Below are 18,835 nucleotides of genomic sequence, written 5' to 3'. Positions count from 1 at the left end.
GAAGATGTGGAAGCCGCATTCCTCGACAACTTTCAGGGCACTATGTGCGACCGCCAGATGCCGATGACTTGAGCCACATAATTTAGCAGCCAGAAGAGTCGGCCAGACAATTCTGGACTCAGTTCCTTACAAAGAAAAATCAAATCATCGACTGTCCAGATGCAAAGGCCTTAGCGGCTTTCAAACACAACATCCGTGACGAGTGGCTAGCCTGGCACCTTGGTCAGGAAAAGCCGAAATCTATGGCAGCCCTCACGACACTCATGAGCCGCTTTTGTGCGGGAGAAGATAGCTGGCTGGCTTGTAGCAATAACATGTCAAAAAACCATGGTACTTCGGATACCAAGGACGGCAATAACAGGTCACGTTGCAACAAACATAAGCGTCGTATTAACAGCGATAGTACTGAAGACACGGCAGTCAATGCCGGATTCAAAGGCTCTAAACCCGGTCAGCGGAAAAGGCCATTTAAACAAAGTACGCCGGGCCCGTCCAGTTTGGACCGCATACTCGATCGCTCGTGTCAAATACATGGCACCCCCGACAAGCCAGCCAACCACACCAATAGGGATTGTTGGTATTCAAGAAGGCCGGCAAGTTAATTGCCAAAAACAAAGGTAAGGGGCCACATAGCGATGACGAGGAAGAGACACGGCAGCCGAACACCGGAGGACAAAAGAGGTTCCCCCCACGAGAGCGGACGGTGAACATGATATATGCAACGCACATCCCCAAACGACAACGGAAGCGTGCGCTCAGGGACATATATGCGTTGGAGCCAGTCGCCCCAAAGTTCAACCCATGGTCCTCCTGTCTGATCACCTTCGATCGCAGGGACCACCCCACTAGTACCCGTCATGGCGGATTCGCCACACTTGTCCTAGACCCAATCATTGACGGATTTCACCTCACTCGAGTCCTTATGGATGGCGGCAACAGCCTGAACCTGCTTTATCAAGACACAGTGCGCAAAATGGGTATAGACCCCTCAAGGATCAAACCCACAAAAACGACCTTTAAAGGTGTCATTCCAGGTGTAGAGGCCCATTGCACAGGCTCAATTACACTGGAAGTGGTCTTCGGATCCCCGGATAACTTCCGAAGCAAAGAGTTAATCTTCGATATAGTCCCGTTCCGTAGTGGTTATCATGCACTGCTCGGGCGAACTGCATTTGCTAGATTCAATGCAATACCGCATTATGCATACCTCAAGCTCAAGATGCCAGGACCTCGCGGAGTTATTACTGTAAATGGAAACACAGAACGCTCTCTCCGAATAGAGGAGCACACCGCGGCCCTCGCGGTAGAAGCGCAAAGAATCCTCTCAAGGCAATCTCCTAGTTCGGCGTTTCAAAACCCGGACACCTCCAAGTGCGCTCGGAGTAATCGGCAATTAGACCGCTGGCGCGATCTGAGCTCGCGTAGCAATGTGGCCCCCACCCCAGTCCTAGCCAAACAGCGAAATCCATGCCACGCGTACATAATTACGCATTAAAAATACCATGGGCGCAGGTGGGGAGGGGGCACACCTGCGGCACGCCCCAAGACGCGGCCTAAACCGCACTAGGGGCTTCCCGCTTTATTATTTTTTCTCTATTTTTTCAGGACTTTAATCTTTGGAAACCCTGTCCGGCAGCACTATTTCCGAACACATGATGCAGCAACCAAGGAGGCAGAAAGCTACGTCACACCACGGAATTCCCAGGTGGATTACAGTAACGAGCGAAATATTTAATTTAGTACTATTCCTCAGCCTGCCCTTGGAAGGGACACAGTCCTACTCTTTGCTTATCGCACTATCTGCATCATTCTGCTTTAACGCACATTTTTGAATAAACAATGCATAGCACTACGCCTATTATTGCATTCTTGTTTTATATATATGTGTTCATTTATGACGCCTTGCAACCGTACACTTTGGTACGAACGATACACCAGGTGCTTAAGTACCCACAATATGGTGTGAGAAGTCTGAACACTTTCACAAAGTGCGGCACCCCGAACTTATAGCATTATATGCATCAGCTCTAAATCATGTCTTTGGTCAAATGTTGGGTTTGCCCCGCTCCTATGTTTTGGTACCTTACGTTCCGCTCTATCGGCTAAGGTAGCGCTAGGAGAACTACTGCGATTGTGCCCCGGTTCTGCCGGGCTGAGCACCTCAGTAGAGAAAGCTAAAACTGACTGTCGTGATAAGGCGAGAGACTGGTCGCTGTTCGGTGAGGTTTTCGAGCCCCTAAAGACTTGTGCCGCTTAGGGCGAGGGGCCGGCCCTGTCCGGCTTAAAGGCGTGTATCACGCCCCGAATTCGGCCTTCCGAATACCAGGGGCTTCGCCGAAATTTAAAATTATAGAATTCTATGGCTAAGTGAGAGCGATAAAGCATTATTAGTCCGGTTGCCTTGTTCGCTGTGCTGAGCACCTCCCTCGAAGGACCCAAACACGGGAACAAGAGTGCTCAGGTTTATCCCAAACACCCCAGCACTCGTGGCATGGGGGCAGAAGCCGAGGAGGGCAGAAGCCGAGGACAAGCCATCTCTCAGATTGGATAAAAGGCCAGACGGAAGGCAATATTTTAAATTCAAACAAGCGTTGCATAGCACATATGAAACAAGTTTTCATAAATACAGGATAAAACGAGCAAGTCTCACTCAAATATTACATCTTTTGTGCACTCGTCCTCTATAAGACAGGCACCCGGTAGAACACCCTCGTAGTACATTTCGGGGGTGGCGGTGCTCCTTGCCCTCCGGCGGCCCTTCCTTGATCAGCTTCACGGCGTCAAGCTTGACCCACTGCAATTTCACACGGGCAAAAGCCCTGCGTGCAGCTTCAATGCAGACGGATCGCTTGACGACCTCCAGCCGTGGGCAGGCATCCACAAGCTACCTCACCAGGCCGAAGAAGCTATTCGGAAGGGCGTCGCCAGGCCACAGCCGGACTATAAAGCCCTTCATGGCCTGTTCGGCCGCCTTATGTAGCTCTATAGCGACCAGACCTCAAACGGTCTGATCTCTGTGCTCAGGAGTCATCCCTGGATCAGTAATGCTGACGCCACACAGTACTCGAAGGATTTATAACAGAGTAGGAATCACACACATATTACATTGAGTGTCTCAAAAGAAAACTTATTACAATGAATATGGCTTAAGGCCATCTAATAACGATAACAGGGGAAGGCTTGGAAGATAAGTGAGTCTGGCATCACTGAGTATAAAACAATGACCTAAAAACTCCTTAATCATCGTCTGAAAAGTCTGCAACATTAACGTTGCAGCCCGAAACGGGTCAGCACATGGAATATGCTAGCAAGGTAACACATAGAGAGTAATGGAATGAAATAGCTATACTATATGCATATTTGGCTGGTGGAAAGCTCTATGGTTACAATTTTGCGTAAAGCCAATTTTTCCCTACTGCAAAGGAATACATTTTATTTAACTAACATGGTAGTTGTTAAACATTGAGAATGGTTGACAACATTCTCAATCCCAATTAAGCATCATCATTAAACAAAACCCAACAAAATTAATTTAAAGTAACATGTTGAGATTCACATGATAATCCAAGTACCAGATACTCAAGTTGTCCATAACCGAGGACACAGCTAAGCATGATTAGTTTATACACTCTGCAGAGGTTTGCGCACTTTTCCCCACAAGACTCGATCGCCTCCGTTTGGTATCTCGCACTACATGGTGTTTGAGAAACGGATGACCGAGACATAGTCTTTCAGAAGCGCTAGCACCTTACGATGGATAGACCATTACACCTACTTTCCCCTACATCTGCTAGTCTACCCTGTAAGAGTTCGCACGACTTAATCAACTATGCTAGAGCCCATAACAGCTTGCAGCTGCACACGAAAGTTTCTAGTATGAAAAATCTCATGATCCCTTTGGGCCTGGGTGGCGGTCCATAAAAATATAGGCAATCCTGGAATACCCAGGTACCTCAATCCACCCAGATGTGTGTTTAAGTTGCCACCTTAGATAAACCGTTAATTAACACTCTCACATCTATCATGGATATCACTCACCCAATCCACGTCTACTAGCATAGCATGGCATAATAGGCAAACGTAGAAGTAACTCCGAAAGGTTTGATAATATAACAGGTAATAGGTACTACCTCAACTACTTCCCATCCTACAATTTAATTAGATCCTAATCATGCAATGTTTGAGGATTGATCTAATGCAATAAAACTGGGTAGTAGGAGGTATGATCAAAGTGTTACTTGCCTTGCTGATGATCCGCGAAACCTAGAGATTCGAAGTAATAGGCGGCGCACCCCGGGTATTCTATCGCAGACAAACAGACAAGCATACAATAAGTATTCATATAATGCACAGGTAAAACTCAAATAAGAGATCTAACCAGAAGGTTCAACTTAAGAACTCCAGTTTGCAAAAAGAATCGAATCAAACGAAGCAACGAAAGTCAAACGGCAAAAGAAACAAGTTTCGTTTACTATTATGGATCTAGGGCAATTTTTACAGTGGCAAAAACTTGTTTAAGTTGGTTAAATGGTTAGAGGGTTTCGAGATGAAACTCCAGGCGCTTGAATCGCCTGATTCCGATAACCGAGCGAAAAGTTATACTAAAACGAAAATCGGATCAGGAATCGCGATCAGAAAAATCGCGGATTTAATCCGAGAAAAAGAAAAACGACGAACGTTCGCTAGAACGAACGAACGGGTGAATGCTCGCTAAATAAATAAACCGGAAAACCAATCTATTTAAAAAAACCGAAACTAAAAAAAACCGCGACTTCTTTTAACCGCGACTTTTTAAAAAAAAACGGCGGCGAAAACGAGGTTGACCTGGGTCCGGCGGAGGCGGCGGCGGCTCCGGCGGCGGGCGGCAGCAGCGGCGGCGGCTCTGATTTCGGGCGCGGTGAGCTGGGGCGGCTCGGGGCGGCGGTATTTAAAGGCTGCCCCCGGGCGGTGTCCCGCTCGGGTACGGCCCGAAGTCGGCCCCGGGCAGAAAAACAAATAAAAGAAATACTAAATGGACTCCAAGCATCCCGAAATAAATTTTCCCAGGCTTCTAAAATCAAGCCGCACAAGGTGAACATTTATTTGGAGCCTAAATGCAATTTTGATAAACACGCATTTTTCCTAAATTCAAATAAAATACCGAAAAACTCCGAAATAAAATCTTATTTGATTTTATTATTAAATCCTCAATATTTCTTTATTTTGGGGAAGTCATTTTATTCCCTCTCTCATATTTTTGTAATAGAAATAATTGATGAGAAAATAATTAAAATCGAATGATCCTATTCGCTAAATTTGAGAAAACTCAAATATGAAAATAACGAAATCCCCAACTCTCTCCGTGGGTCCTTGAGTTGCGTGGAATTTCTAGGATCAAAACCAAAAGCAAATAAATTATGATATGCAATGATGGTCTAATGTATAACATTCCAAATTGGAAATTTGGGATGTTACAAACCTACCCCCCTTAAGATGAATCTCGGCCTCGAGATTTGGGTTGGCTAGAAAATAGGTGAGGGTGGTCCTTGAGCAAATCTTCCTCTCGCTCCCAGGTGGCTTCATCCTCTGTGTGGTGGCTCCACTGAACCTTACAAAACTTGATAACCTTGCTGCGGGTGACTCGGCTGGCAAACTCTAGAATCTTAACTGGTTTCTCCTCATAGGTCAAATCACTGTCCAACCGAATTGCTTCCAATGGCACTGTGTCTCTCACGGGTATGTCAGCCATCTCTGCGTGACACTTCTTCAACTGAGAAACATGGAACACATCATGAACTCCTGACAATCCTTCAGGCAATTCCAACTTGTAGGCCACTTCTCCCATACGTTCCAATACTCGGTATGGTCCTACAAATCGTGGTGCTAACTTTCCCTTAACACCAAAGCGCTTTGTTCCCCTAAGTGGGGATACTCGAAGATAAGCTCTATCTCCAACTTCGTAAACTGTCTCCTTGCGCTTAGAATCTGCATAACTATTTTGCCTGGATTGAGCTACCTTGAGCCTATCGTGAATCAATTTCACTTTCTGTTCAGACTCCTTAATCGAATCAGGTCCAAACAACTGGCGGTCTCCAACTTCATCCCATGACAACGGTGTTCGGCACCTTCTTCCGTACAAGGCTTCGAAAGGGGCCATCTTTAAACTGGATTGATAGCTGTTGTTGTAAGAGAACTCTGCATACGGCAAATTCTCGTCCCAACTAGATCCATAATCTAGCACACAAGCTCTCAGCATGTCCTCCAAAATCTGATTGACTCTCTCAGTCTATCCATCTGTCAGCGGATGGAAAGCTGTGCTGAACTCTAGCCTGGTACCCAAAGTTTCGTGCAACTGATTCCAGAACTTTGAGGTAAACTGGGTTCCTCTGTCTGATACTATGCTCCTTGGAACTCCATGTAGGCATACAATCCTGGTCATGTATATCTTTGCCAACTTAGCACTGGTGTAAGTGGTCTTTACTGGGATGAAATGAGCTACTTTCGTCAACCGATCGACTACAACCCAAATTGAGTCATAGCCTGAACGAGTCCTGGGTAATCCCATGATAAAATCCATGCCTAACTTATCCCACTTCCATTCGGGTATCGGCAATGGTTGTAGCAATCCTGCTGGCTTCTGATGCTCTGCCTTTACTCTCTGACATACATCACAAACTGCTACATACTTCGCAATATCTTTCTTCATTCCGGTCCACCAGAAAATATCCTTCAAATCCAAATACATCTTGGTATTTCCTGGGTGAATCGAATATGGTCAATCGTGTGCCTCTTGCAGAATCAACTTCCTGATCTCCGGGTCATTGGGCACATAAACACGGTCTTCAAACCATAGGGTGTCGTGCTCATCCTCACAAAATCCTTTAGCCTTTCCTTTGCTTATTTTCTCCTTTATAGAGGCAATCTCCTTGTCAGTCTTCTGAGCTTCTCTGATTCTATCCATCAAAGTTGACTGAATCTCCAATGCTGCTACATCAGGATGAGACTCCGGACAAAAAAAAAGAGAGAAAAGTCCCAAATAAAAAAATAAAATAAAAAAATGAGAGAAAAAGAGAGAAGGGGCAATGCTACTATCCTTTTACCACACTTGTGCTTCAAAGTAGCACCATGATCTTCATGATAGAGAGTCTCCTATATTGTCACTTTCATATACTAGTGGGAATCTTTCATTATAGAACTTGGCTTGTATATTCCAATGATGGGCTTCCTCAAAATGCCCTAGGTCTTCGTGAGCAAGCGAGTTGGATGCACACCCACTAGTTTCTTTTATTGATCTTTCATACATTTATAGCTCTAGTGCATCCGTTGCATGGCAATCCCTACTCACTCACATTGATATCTATTGATGGGCATCTCCATAGCCCGTTGATACGCCTAGTTGATGTGAGACTATCTTCTCCTGTTTGTCTTCTCCACAACCACCATTCTATTCCACGTATAGTGCTATGTCCATGGCTCACGCTCATATATTGCGTGAAGAATGAAAAAGTTTGAGAACATCAAAAGTATGAAACAATTGCTTGGCTTGTCATCGGGGTTGTGCCTGATTTAAATATTTTGTGTGGTGAAGATAGAGCATAGCCAGACTATATGATTTTGTAGGGATAGCTTATTTTGGCCATGTTATTTTGAGAAGACATGATTACTTGGTTAGTATGCTTGAAGTATTATTATTTTTATGTCAATATTAAACTTTTGTCTTGAATCTTATGGATCTGAATATTCTTGCCACAATAAAGAGAATTACATGGATAAATATGTTAGGTCGCATTCCACATCAAAAATTCTGTTTTTATCATTTACCTACTCGAGGACGAGCAGGAATTAAGCTTGGGGATGCTGATACGTCTCCAACGTATCTATAATTTCTGATTGTTCCATGCTATTATATTATCAACCTTGGATGTTTTATATGCATTTATATGCTATTTTATAGGGACTAACCTATTAAGCTAGAGCCCAGTGCGAGTTTCTGTTTTTTTCCTTGTTTTAGAGTATCAAGGAAAAGGAAAATCAAACGGAGTCCAATTAACCTGAAACTTCATGAAACTCATTTTTGGAATGGAAGCAACCCAGAAGACTTGGAGTGCACGTCAGGGGATCAACGAGGAGAGCACAAGGCAGGGGCGCGCCCACCCTCCTATGCACGCCTCCACCCTCGTGGGCCCCTCGTGGCTCCCCTGATGTATTTCTTCCGCCTATATATATATCCAATTACCCTAAAAACTTTGGGGAGCACAATAGATCGGGAGTTCCGCCGCCAGAAGCCTCCGTAGCCACCGAAAGCCAATCTAGACCCGTTCTGGCACCCTGCCGGAGGGGGAATCCATCTCTGGTGGCCATCTTCATCATCCTGGTGATCTCCATGACGAGGAGGGAGTAGTTCCCTCGGGGCTGAGGGTATGTACCAGTAGCTATGTGTTTGATCTCTCTCTCTCTCTCTCGTGTTCTTGAGGTGGCACGATCTTGATGTATCGCGAGCTTTGCTATTATAGTTGGATCTTATGATGTTTCTTCCCCCCTCTACTCTCTTGTAATGGATTGAGTTTTCCCTTTTAAGTTATCTTATCGGATTGAGTCTTTAAAGATTTGAGAACACTTGATGTATGTCTTGCCGTGTGTATCTGTGGTGACAATGGGATATCACGTGATTCACTTGATCTATGTTTTGGTGATCAACTTGCGGGTTCCGCCCATGAACCTATGCATAGGCGTTGGCACACGTTTTCGTCGTGATTCTCCGGTAGAAACTTTGGGGCACTCTTTGAGGTTCTATGTGTTGGTTGAATAGATGAATCTGAGATTGTGTGATGCATATCGTATAATCATACCCACGGATACTTGAGGTGACATTGGAGTATCTAGGTGACATCAGGGTTTTGGTTGATTTGTGTCTTAAGGTGTTATTCTAGTATGAACTCTAGGGCTGTTTGTGACACTTATAGGAATAGCCCAACGGATTGATTGGAAAGAATAACTTTGAGGTGGTTTTGTACCCTACAATAATCTCTTCGTTTGTTCTCCGCTATTAATGACTTTGGAGTGACTCCTTGTTGCATGTTGAGGGATAGTTATGTGACCCAATTATGTTATTATTGTTGAGAGAACTTGCACCAGTGAAAGTATGAACCCTAGGCCTTGTTTCCTAGCATTGCAATACCGTTTACGCTTACTTTTATCATTAGTTACCTTGCTGTTTTTATATTTTCAGATTACAAAAACCTTTATCTATCATCCATATACCACTTGTATCACCATCACTTCGCCGAACTAGTGCATCTATACAATTTACCATTGTATTGGGTGTGTTGGGGACACAAGAGACTCTTTGTTATTTGGTTGCAGGGTTGCTTGAGAGAGACCATCTTCATCCTACGCCTCCTACGGATTCATAAACCTTAGGTCATCCACTTGAGGGAAATTTGCTACTATCCTACAAACCTCTGCACTTAGAGGCCCAACAACGTCTACAAGAAGAAGGTTGTGTAGTAGACATCAGTGTCTGGCCTCCTCATGTGACCGCCTCAGGAAATTCGTCCGGCGTAGGTTGCCTAACCATCTTGCAGGACCACTGAAGCTATCAAGAATCAAGACCAGGCGCAACCCGCCTTGAGGTAGGGCCTCGTGATTCCCGTGCTGGCTCACGGGTACCCAGACACACCTCGTCTAGCCCTACCGTGCAAGCCACGTGTCAGGGCAGGGCTGTACACGCCCCGGGGGCTCAACTCAGAGGGAGCCCTCACCCACGCACCAGTGGAAGCACCATGCTCCGCGCTGGCAGTCGACACGGTCGAGGAGGAGCTATGCCCGTGCAAGTGCGGAAGAGCTATGCTCCGCGCTGGTGATAAACAACTTAGGGCGGCCCCATGGCCATACCAACCTCAAGGAGCCGCCCGGCTCAGTGTCCAGCCTCACCGCAACGCTTTCCCCTCACGAGAGTCGCGCGAGGGGGCTGGGCACGGGGGCTACGCTCAGGTTCTGCCTAGCGTATGCCGCCCTGCCAGGTCCCTCGGACCTGGTCGTCGTGCGCCACTCCCGAGCGGGACCTCGGCGAGGACAGGTATGAAGGCTGTTTGAGCGTCAAGTGGGACTCATGAGCATCGCGACTCAGGAGCCTAACTGGCCATGTAGCCCCTCACTCCTTGGTCCGTCCTGGTGATCCAGATGGCCCAATGGCGGCTGAGGTATGCGTGGGGTCGGGCCCTGCCGACGTAGAATACTAAGGCCTACCTCTGCGGATGTTTGAGTGTCAAGGGGAACTCCTGAGCATCGCGACTCAGGAGCCTAACTAGCCATGTAGCCCCTCACTGCTTGGTCCATCCTAGTGATCTGGACGGCCCAATGGAGGCTGAGGTACGCGTAGGGTCGGGCCCTGCTGACGTAGAACACCAAGGCCTACCTCAGCGACTCCTTCTCGCAGGATGTTTGCGCGTCAAGGGGGACTCTTGAGCATCGCGACTCAGCAGCCTAACTGTCCATGTAGCCCTCACTCCTTGGTCCGTCTTGGTGATCCGGACGGCTCAATGGCGGCTGAGGTATGCGCGGAGTCGGGCCCTGCCGACGCAGAACATCTAGCAAACGGGAAGGAAACCGCAGAACCTAAATAAATTATTACACAACATATTATCCCCAAAACGTCAAAGTTTTAACGCCTCCACGAGGCACGTCTCGTGTCGCAGGAAATCTCATAGGAAAGTAAAACAAGAAGGAGCGCCGTTCTTGACCAGCAATCCTTCTCTTCAGCCTTGGGCACCGTCGCCAGGGAGCGCCTCCCTGCTAGCAGTGTCACCGTCGGTCGTATCGTCGGTCTCACTCGCAGGGGTGGGCGGGGCCATCGGTTGGAGGTGCAGGCTCGATGGCGAGGAACTTCTTCAACAGGGCCTCCACCTGGCCCTCCACGGCAGCCGCAGCGGTCGCGCAACGCCCCTCCTCCACGGGCTCGAGCAGCTCGCTGAGGTCGGCGTTGAGGTTACGAAGATGCAGGTGCCTGAAGACGCGCGTCAGAGCCGAAGAAGAAAGCGCGCGAGCTTCCCCCTCCAGCATGGAGATGATCCCGGCGATTACACCCTCGAGCGCCACGACAAGATAAGGAAGCAGCTGGGCGAGGCCTTCATCGTCCGTCGCCAGCGGCTTCTCCAAGCCGTTCTCGTAGAGCGCCTTCAGCGCCTCGCGGGATCTCTCCTCAAGGGACTTGAAGGCCGCACGATCCTTGGCCAGAGCCTTCGCCTTGGCTTCTAGCTGGGCCTTCTCCATTGCCATCTTCTTCTCCAGCTCCTCTAAGCAGTTGCGCTCCACGGCCTGCGCCCTCGCCGATTGCTCCAGCTCGGCGTCACAACTGACGACGGCGTCTTCTCGGGCCTTCATCTTGTCCATCTCCGCCTTGCGACCGCGAGCCTCGGCCGCGCGCTCATTGCGCATGGTCTCCAGCTCGGCCTCCATCGATTGGCAACGCTTCTTGGCAGCCTCGGCATCCTTCAGCGCCAACTCACAGGCGACCGCGACTCGTTCGGAGGCCCGCTTGTCCTCCTCGATAGCTACCACGATCTGGCTCAGCGCTGGCCTGACAGACGCGTCAGACTGCAGCCAACCATAGATCAGTTCAAGGCGCCCCGCCACCAGTCAGCGGTCAGCTTTTTGGAGGTCGCCCCGAAGCCGCGCCAGCGTGGAAAGGGCCTCCTCCAAGGCATCGGGCGGAGTGGAAGGATCGCGGGCCAGCGATTCAACCAAAGGAGGAGGTTGCGCTGTCGCCAAGACCTGCGAGCTGGGGATGACAGGAAGTGGAGCTGGGGGCTCCTAAACCTTGGCCGCGTCAATGGGAGAGCTGGGGATAGGCACCTCCAGAGCCGGCATGGTCGAGGAGATCGCCTTCTCATGAGGCTTGTCCACTGGGCCTCGCGTGGACGACCGAGCGGGAGAAGTGTGGGCGCCTTCACCGCCTTTCTGTGCCGGAGGGGGTGCAGCCAGGCCAGGCTACTGGGCACGCGAGGATGTGCTTGCCCCCTCCCTCTTCTTCTTCGCTGACATCGTCGGCCTGGAAATGCAAGGGAAGAACATCTGGAAGCAGCAACAGAAGCAAGAGCAAGAACAAAGTCAGGGCAAGATGCTTACTGGTCCACGGCAGCGTAGTCCCGTGACCTCTTCAAGAGCATGGAGCCCAAGGCCCCATAGTATAAGGCACCGGTGCGTGCGCCCCAGGAGCGGATGAGGAGGCAGCAGTCGGCCCAATGGCAGCACTAGACGGCGCGAGGGCAGCAGCGTCACCCTGGGTGACTAGTGCCGACCTGCTCTTCGTCGGAATCACCGTCGGCGAGTTCTTCGAGGGGGTGACCTTGGACCTTGTGGTGACCCCAGCAGAGGGTAGGACCTCCCTCACCAGATGGTCGCCGACGTCGTCATCATCAAGCAGGGCACGGAGGAGATTGGCCTTGTGCAGAGGGGAGGTCTCCCCGGTTCCCTTCGAGGTCGCCTCCAAGTCCTGCTCCTCCTTCCTGTCAGAGCTGCTGGAGGACACCACCACCAGAGTCATCGCTACCGGAGCATCAGAAGGCGCTGGTGGCACAAGCCCACGCCCATCGAAGACGGGCATGGCGGCGGCAACCTTTGCTCCGTCGGGGGCGGCGGTACAGAGGAACAAAGGAGTCAGGAGGGTACCCCTGGTCGTCCCCGACCAGGGAGCGGAGAGCTGTGCAGAGAACCAGCTTCACCCAATTTAACCCCAACCCCAGCAAATAGTAACCTAGTTCTAGTTGACACAACACCATCTCCACCACAGAGCTCCCAAACAAGAGTAGTTAGCAAGGCACCTCTAATGCCCAAAGCATGAGTACTACCATGGCGAACCCCAACTCCACCAGTTAGTACACATATTCCTGTGGACGAAGCACAACCAGCCATTCGTAGTTTAGCATCTATCGCATTTGATGTTGTTAAATCATATGTGTGTATCTTCCCATCAAGGAAATATTATAGTGAAGATGAAGGAAAATCCAGTTGCAGGTGTTCGTGCAGGAGTTATGTGTAAGTAATGTTATTCATGGAAATTACTTTGCTTTGTCCCATACATTCTAGCTCCATGCTGGTTATAATACATCAAATATTCCTATTTCTCTCTATAGAGAAGGACCCATTTGGAAACTCAGGATGAGGTAACCTGTGCTAATACCTCTGCTATCTTCAAGAATGCTTGGTGTAGTATCAGAATTACCTGAAGAAAACGTACTTCACTGGCAAAGAAACTCATCAAATTCCCTTACTTTCTCCCAAGACACATTTATGGGACGATGACTCGGAACGCCTTGTTCTACACTGGTCCCGAACCAAGAATGTGGTAAGGTCTATGAGCTCATTTTTTATTTTGAAGTACTATATGTCTGCGTCTTACTGTACTCTGTTCATGTAGAACAATTGCTTAAACATGAAGAACAACTGTTCTCATTTAAGATTCCATTTCTATGGTGCATACTGCCTTGCTCTTGTATTTACTCATACAAACTTATTTTTAAATTGAAGGATCCAATCGAAACTCCAATGGCACAACAGGTATGTTTAAACATGTTTCTTTAACATGTTTGCTCTTCTAAATTGCTCTGTTAATTTCAATTTCAATTGTGTATACAGTTGACTTCTCATATCATGCACATTACTAGCATCACAACAGAGTCAATAGTGTTGTTGTACATGTATACCCGTGGTATCCATCTGAAATCTTGTTGTGTCGTGTAGTTTCCCACACTTGTATTCTTTCAATGCTGCTTTCGTCTTGAACTGATATGATTTGAACCGTGTCTTTATTTGATTTGGCAAGACAATGCAGTGACCATAGGACATATATATATATATGTATATATATATATATATATGTTTGTTTGATGATTTTATTATGTACTACTTGGCAATAGAAGACTTGGTAGTTTAATACTGTCCACCATACTATTGAACTGGTTGACCGAAATGAGTTTCATATACTACATGCTAAACCTGTTATGTGTCTGCTTCTTTCTTCTTTTAGAATGCTGACAGAATATTGGGGAAGAGTACCTTATTAAGCAATGGTAAATGAAGTAATGCAGATAAGGTTCAGGATAGTGAGACATCCTTGTAGGTCTCCAACAAATCTGATAAAATAGCTAAGGAAAACTATCTTGAAGACAGTGAGACAACCCCAAAGTCATGTCTTGATGTAGTATTCGAGTTACTGGCCACTACCGTTGGCACAAACTCTTCGAACTCATTGTATGGATCCGTTCGGTTTCTTGAGTCCCAACTATAAGCTGAAAGACATCGATCAGCTGTGCTGCGACAAGAAGCTGAAGGACCACGGAAGTCCCTGGAGAATTCAGATGCATACTTTTTGGTGCAGCAACAAGCATTGGTGGATTTTAGCGCCAAACAGAAGAAAGCTAATAAGCTTTCTAAGCTTATTGCCAGCATGGTGGATACCCAGGATGACGTTTCTTGAGCCCTTCTGAAGTTGTTTCAGTTATGGACTTGTTTTGCTGCCGCGTTTATTTGCACTGGTGGCCAATTTAGACTACCAGTGTATGTAATATGCTGCTTTGTTCCCTATATTTGCACCGGTGGAGAACTTTGATACCCAGTGGGATGTAATATGTGTAATAGCCGTAATAGTCTAGCGTTAGTTGCTTGCTTATTTATTTCCTTATTGTCTGGTTTAGTTGTTTGTTTGTAGTCACTGTAGTTCTTTTTCTGCATTTTTCTTGTGGCCACAATAACCTATTTTTAAAACTAGGCCACAATAACTGATGGAAATATGCCCTAGATGCAATAATAAAATGGTTGTTATTATATTTACTTAATCATGATAAACGTTTATTATTCATGCTAGAATTGTATTCACGGAAACTTAAATACATGTGTGGATACATAAACAAATACCGTGTCCCTAGTGAGCCTCTACTAGACTAGCTCGTTGATCAAAAGATGGTTAAGGTTTCCTAACCAGAGATATTAGTTGTCATTTGATAACAGGATCACATCATTAGGAGAATGATGTGATGGACAATACCCATCCGTTAGCTTAGCATATTAGTCGTTCAGTTTATTGCTATTTCTTTCTTAATGTCAAATACATATTCCTTCAACTATGAGATTACGCAACTCCCGGATACCGGAGGAATACCTTGTGTGCTATCAAACGTGACAAGATAACTGGGTGATCATAAAGATGCTCTACAGGTATCTCCGAAGGTGTTTGTTGATTTGGCATAGATCAAGATTATGATTTGTCACTCCGAGTATCGGAGAGGTATCTCTGGGCCCTCTCGGTAATACACACCATAAGAAGCCTTGCAAGCAAAGTGAATAATGAGTTAGTTGCAAGATGGTGTATTACGGAACGAGTAAAGAGACTTGTCGGTAACAAGATTGAACTAGGTATGTAGATACCAACGATTGAATCTTGGGCAAGTAACATACCGATGGACAAAAGGAATTACGTATGTTGTCATAAGGTTCGACCGATAAAGATCTTCATAGAATATGTAGGAGTCAATATGGGCATCCAGGTTCCGCTATTGGTTATTGACCGGAGAGGTGTCTCAGTCATGTCTACATAGTTCTCGAACCTATAGGGTCCGCACGCTTAACATTCGTTGACGATATAATGTTATATGAGTTATATGATTTGATGACCTAATGTTGTTTAGAGTCTCGAGTGAGATCACGGACATGACAAGGAGTCTCAAAATGGTGGAGAGTTAAAGATTGATATATAGGACGATGGTATTCGGACACCAGAATAGTTTCGTAGTGCACCGGGTAGTCATCGGGTCACCGGAAGGGGTTCCGGACATCCCCGGTAAGTGTATATGGGCTTAATGGGCCAAAGGAGGGGACAGACTAGCCCACTATGGGAAAGGAAAGGGGAGGGGTGTCCCATCCTGCCTTTCCCTCCTCGTGAGAGCAAGGAAGGGGGGCTCCTCCTCTTGCCTTCCTCCCGCACTCATATATGAAAAGGGGGACGCAGCTTGGGGAAGTCCCCAAGTAGGATTCGGCCCTACTTAGGGCGCCCCTTGGTCTCTCCCCTCTTGCCCCACCTATATATATGTGGGAAGGGGGCGCCTAGCAGAATAACAACAATTGCTTAGCCGTGTGTAGCGACCCCCTCCATCGTTTACACCCTTAGTCATATCTTCGTAGTGCTTAGGGGAAGCCCTACGGAGATAGCTTCACCATTCATCGTCACTATGTCATTGTGCTACCAGAACTCATCTACTACCTCGTCGTCTTGCTAGATCAAGAAGGCGGAGGACGTCACCGAGTTGAACGTGTGCTGAACACAGAGGTGTCGTACATTTGTACTCGATTGGTTGGAGCGCGAAGAAGTTCAACTACATCAACCGCATTAACAAACCCTTCCGGTTGCGGTCTACGAGGGTACGTACACACACTCTCCCCTCTCGTTGTTATGCATCTCCATGGATAGATCTTGTGTGTGCGTAGAATTTTTTTGTTTTCCATGCAACGTTTCCCAACAGTGGCATCTGAGCCAGGTCTATACATAGATGATATGCACGGGTAGAACACAAAGAGTTGTGGGCAGTGATAGTCATACTTCTTACCACCAACGTCTTATTTTGATTCAACGGTATTGTGGGATGAAGCGGCCCGGACCAACCTTACATGTCCACACACATGAGACCAGTTCCACCGACTGACATGCAACTTGTTTTGCATAATAGGTGGCTGGCAGGTGTCTGTTTCTCCTACTTTAGTTTAATCAAATTTGACCGCAGCCGATCCTTGAAGAAGGTTAAAACAGCAAACTTGCTAAATCACCGTTGTGTTTTTTGTGTAGTTAAGAATGGTTCTTGCTAGAAGCCCGTAGCAGCCACGTAAAACTTGCAACAACAAAGTAGAGGACGTCTAACTTGTTTTTGCAGGGCATGTTGTGATGTGATATGGTCAAGATATGATGTTATATATGTTGATGTATGAGATGATCATGTTTTGTAATATCGACAACCAGCAGGAGCCTTAGGGTTGTCTTTTTATTTTATGAAATGCAAGCGCCATGTAATTGCTTTACTTTATCGCTATGCATTAGCAATAGTTGTAGAAGCAATAGTTGGCGAAACGACCCCGATGCAACGATGGGGATTAAGTTGTCGAGCCAGTGACGATGGAGATCATGACGATGCTTTGGAGATGGAGATCAAAAGCACAAGATGATGATGGCCATATCATGTCACATATTTTGATTGCATGTGATGTTTATCCTTTATGCATCTTATTTTGCTTAGAACGGTGGTAGAATTATAATATGATCCCTCCACTAAATTTCAAGACAAAAGTGTTCTGCCCGAGTATGCACTGTTGCCAAAGTTCGTCATTTCGAAGCACCTCGTGATGATCGGGTGTGATAGACTCTACGTTCACATACAACAGGTGTAAGACAGTTTTGCACATGCAGAATACTTGGGTTAAACTTGAGGAGCCTAGCATGTACAGATATGGTCTCGGAACACTGTAGACCGAAAGGTCGAACGTGAGTCATATAGTAGATATGATCAACATAGAAATGTTCACCATTGATGACTACCCCATCTCACGTGATGATCGGACATGGGTTAGTTGATTTGGATATGTATCACTTAGATAACTTGAGGGATGTTAATTTAAGTGGGAGTTCATTAGTAATTTGATTAATGGAACTTAAATTTATCATGAACTTAGTCTGAATAGTTTTTGCATATCTATGTTGTAGATCCATAGCTCGCAATATAGCTCCCCTATTTTTGATATGTTCCTAGATAAAACTAAGTTGAAAGATGATAGTAGCAATGATGCGGACTGGTTCGTGATATGAGGATTATCCTCATTGCTGCACATAAGAATTATGTCCTTGATGCACCGCTAGGTGACAGACCTATTGCAGGAGCAGATGCAGATGTTATGAACATTTGGCAAGATAGATATGATGACTACACTACAAAAAAGACACATCCGGGACATTTTGGGTCGAACGAATTTTTTCTGTCATGCTTATGACACTTCTATGATGATAATTGTGACAAAACCCGTTATCATCATAGATGTGGTGGGCTCCAACTTCTATGACAAAAAATCATGACGGAAAATGGGCTTTTCGTCCTGGGCAGGCCGGAGACGCAGATGCATGACATTCTTTGGGCCGTCCATGACAGAAAAACCATGGTAGAAGTGAGGGCGAGGAAAATATCGGGGAGTTCCCGGTTACGGTGGGTGGTCGGGGGCCGAGCGATGCGCCTTTCTCTCATACACGTACGTGCGTGGGTGCGAGGCGTTGGGCTCTAACTGAACCCGAGAGAGGCGTTCGCCTACTGAACCCGAGCGATTGCACTACAGGCTACACATTACTGGACCCGAGCGATCGATCGATCTGGCTGTTAATTGAACCCGATCGAGTGATTCCTTCACTACTGCTGCTAACTGATGCCGATCGAACCATGTTGCCTACTTACCTTGATGAACAGTGAGCGTTGTTGGGGGGGGGGGTTGGATGAACAGTTCCTGGTGGGAGGGTTGGATGAACAGGACCCCGTGGTGTAGCTGCTGGATGAACAGGACCACGATCGATTGAGCGAGTTGGGGGTGGATGAACAAGACCCTGTGGAGGGCTGGATGAACAGGACCCCATGGAGGGCTGGTTGAACAGTAGCCGGTGGAGGGCTAGATGAACAGTAGCCCATGGAGGGGTGGTTGAACAGGACCCCGTTGAGAGGGCTAGTTGAACAGTAGCCGGTGGAGGAGCGATGGAGGCTGGATGAACAGGAGTCTGTGGATGAACAGTCGCATGTGGAGGCTGGAGGAGGTCGACAGTGGATGAATAGTAGCCCGT

Source organism: Triticum dicoccoides, chromosome 5A (genome assembly GCF_002162155.2).
Source record: "Triticum dicoccoides isolate Atlit2015 ecotype Zavitan chromosome 5A, WEW_v2.0, whole genome shotgun sequence".
Classification (NCBI taxonomy): domain Eukaryota; kingdom Viridiplantae; phylum Streptophyta; class Magnoliopsida; order Poales; family Poaceae; genus Triticum; species Triticum dicoccoides.
This window is presented reverse-complemented; position numbering follows the sequence as displayed.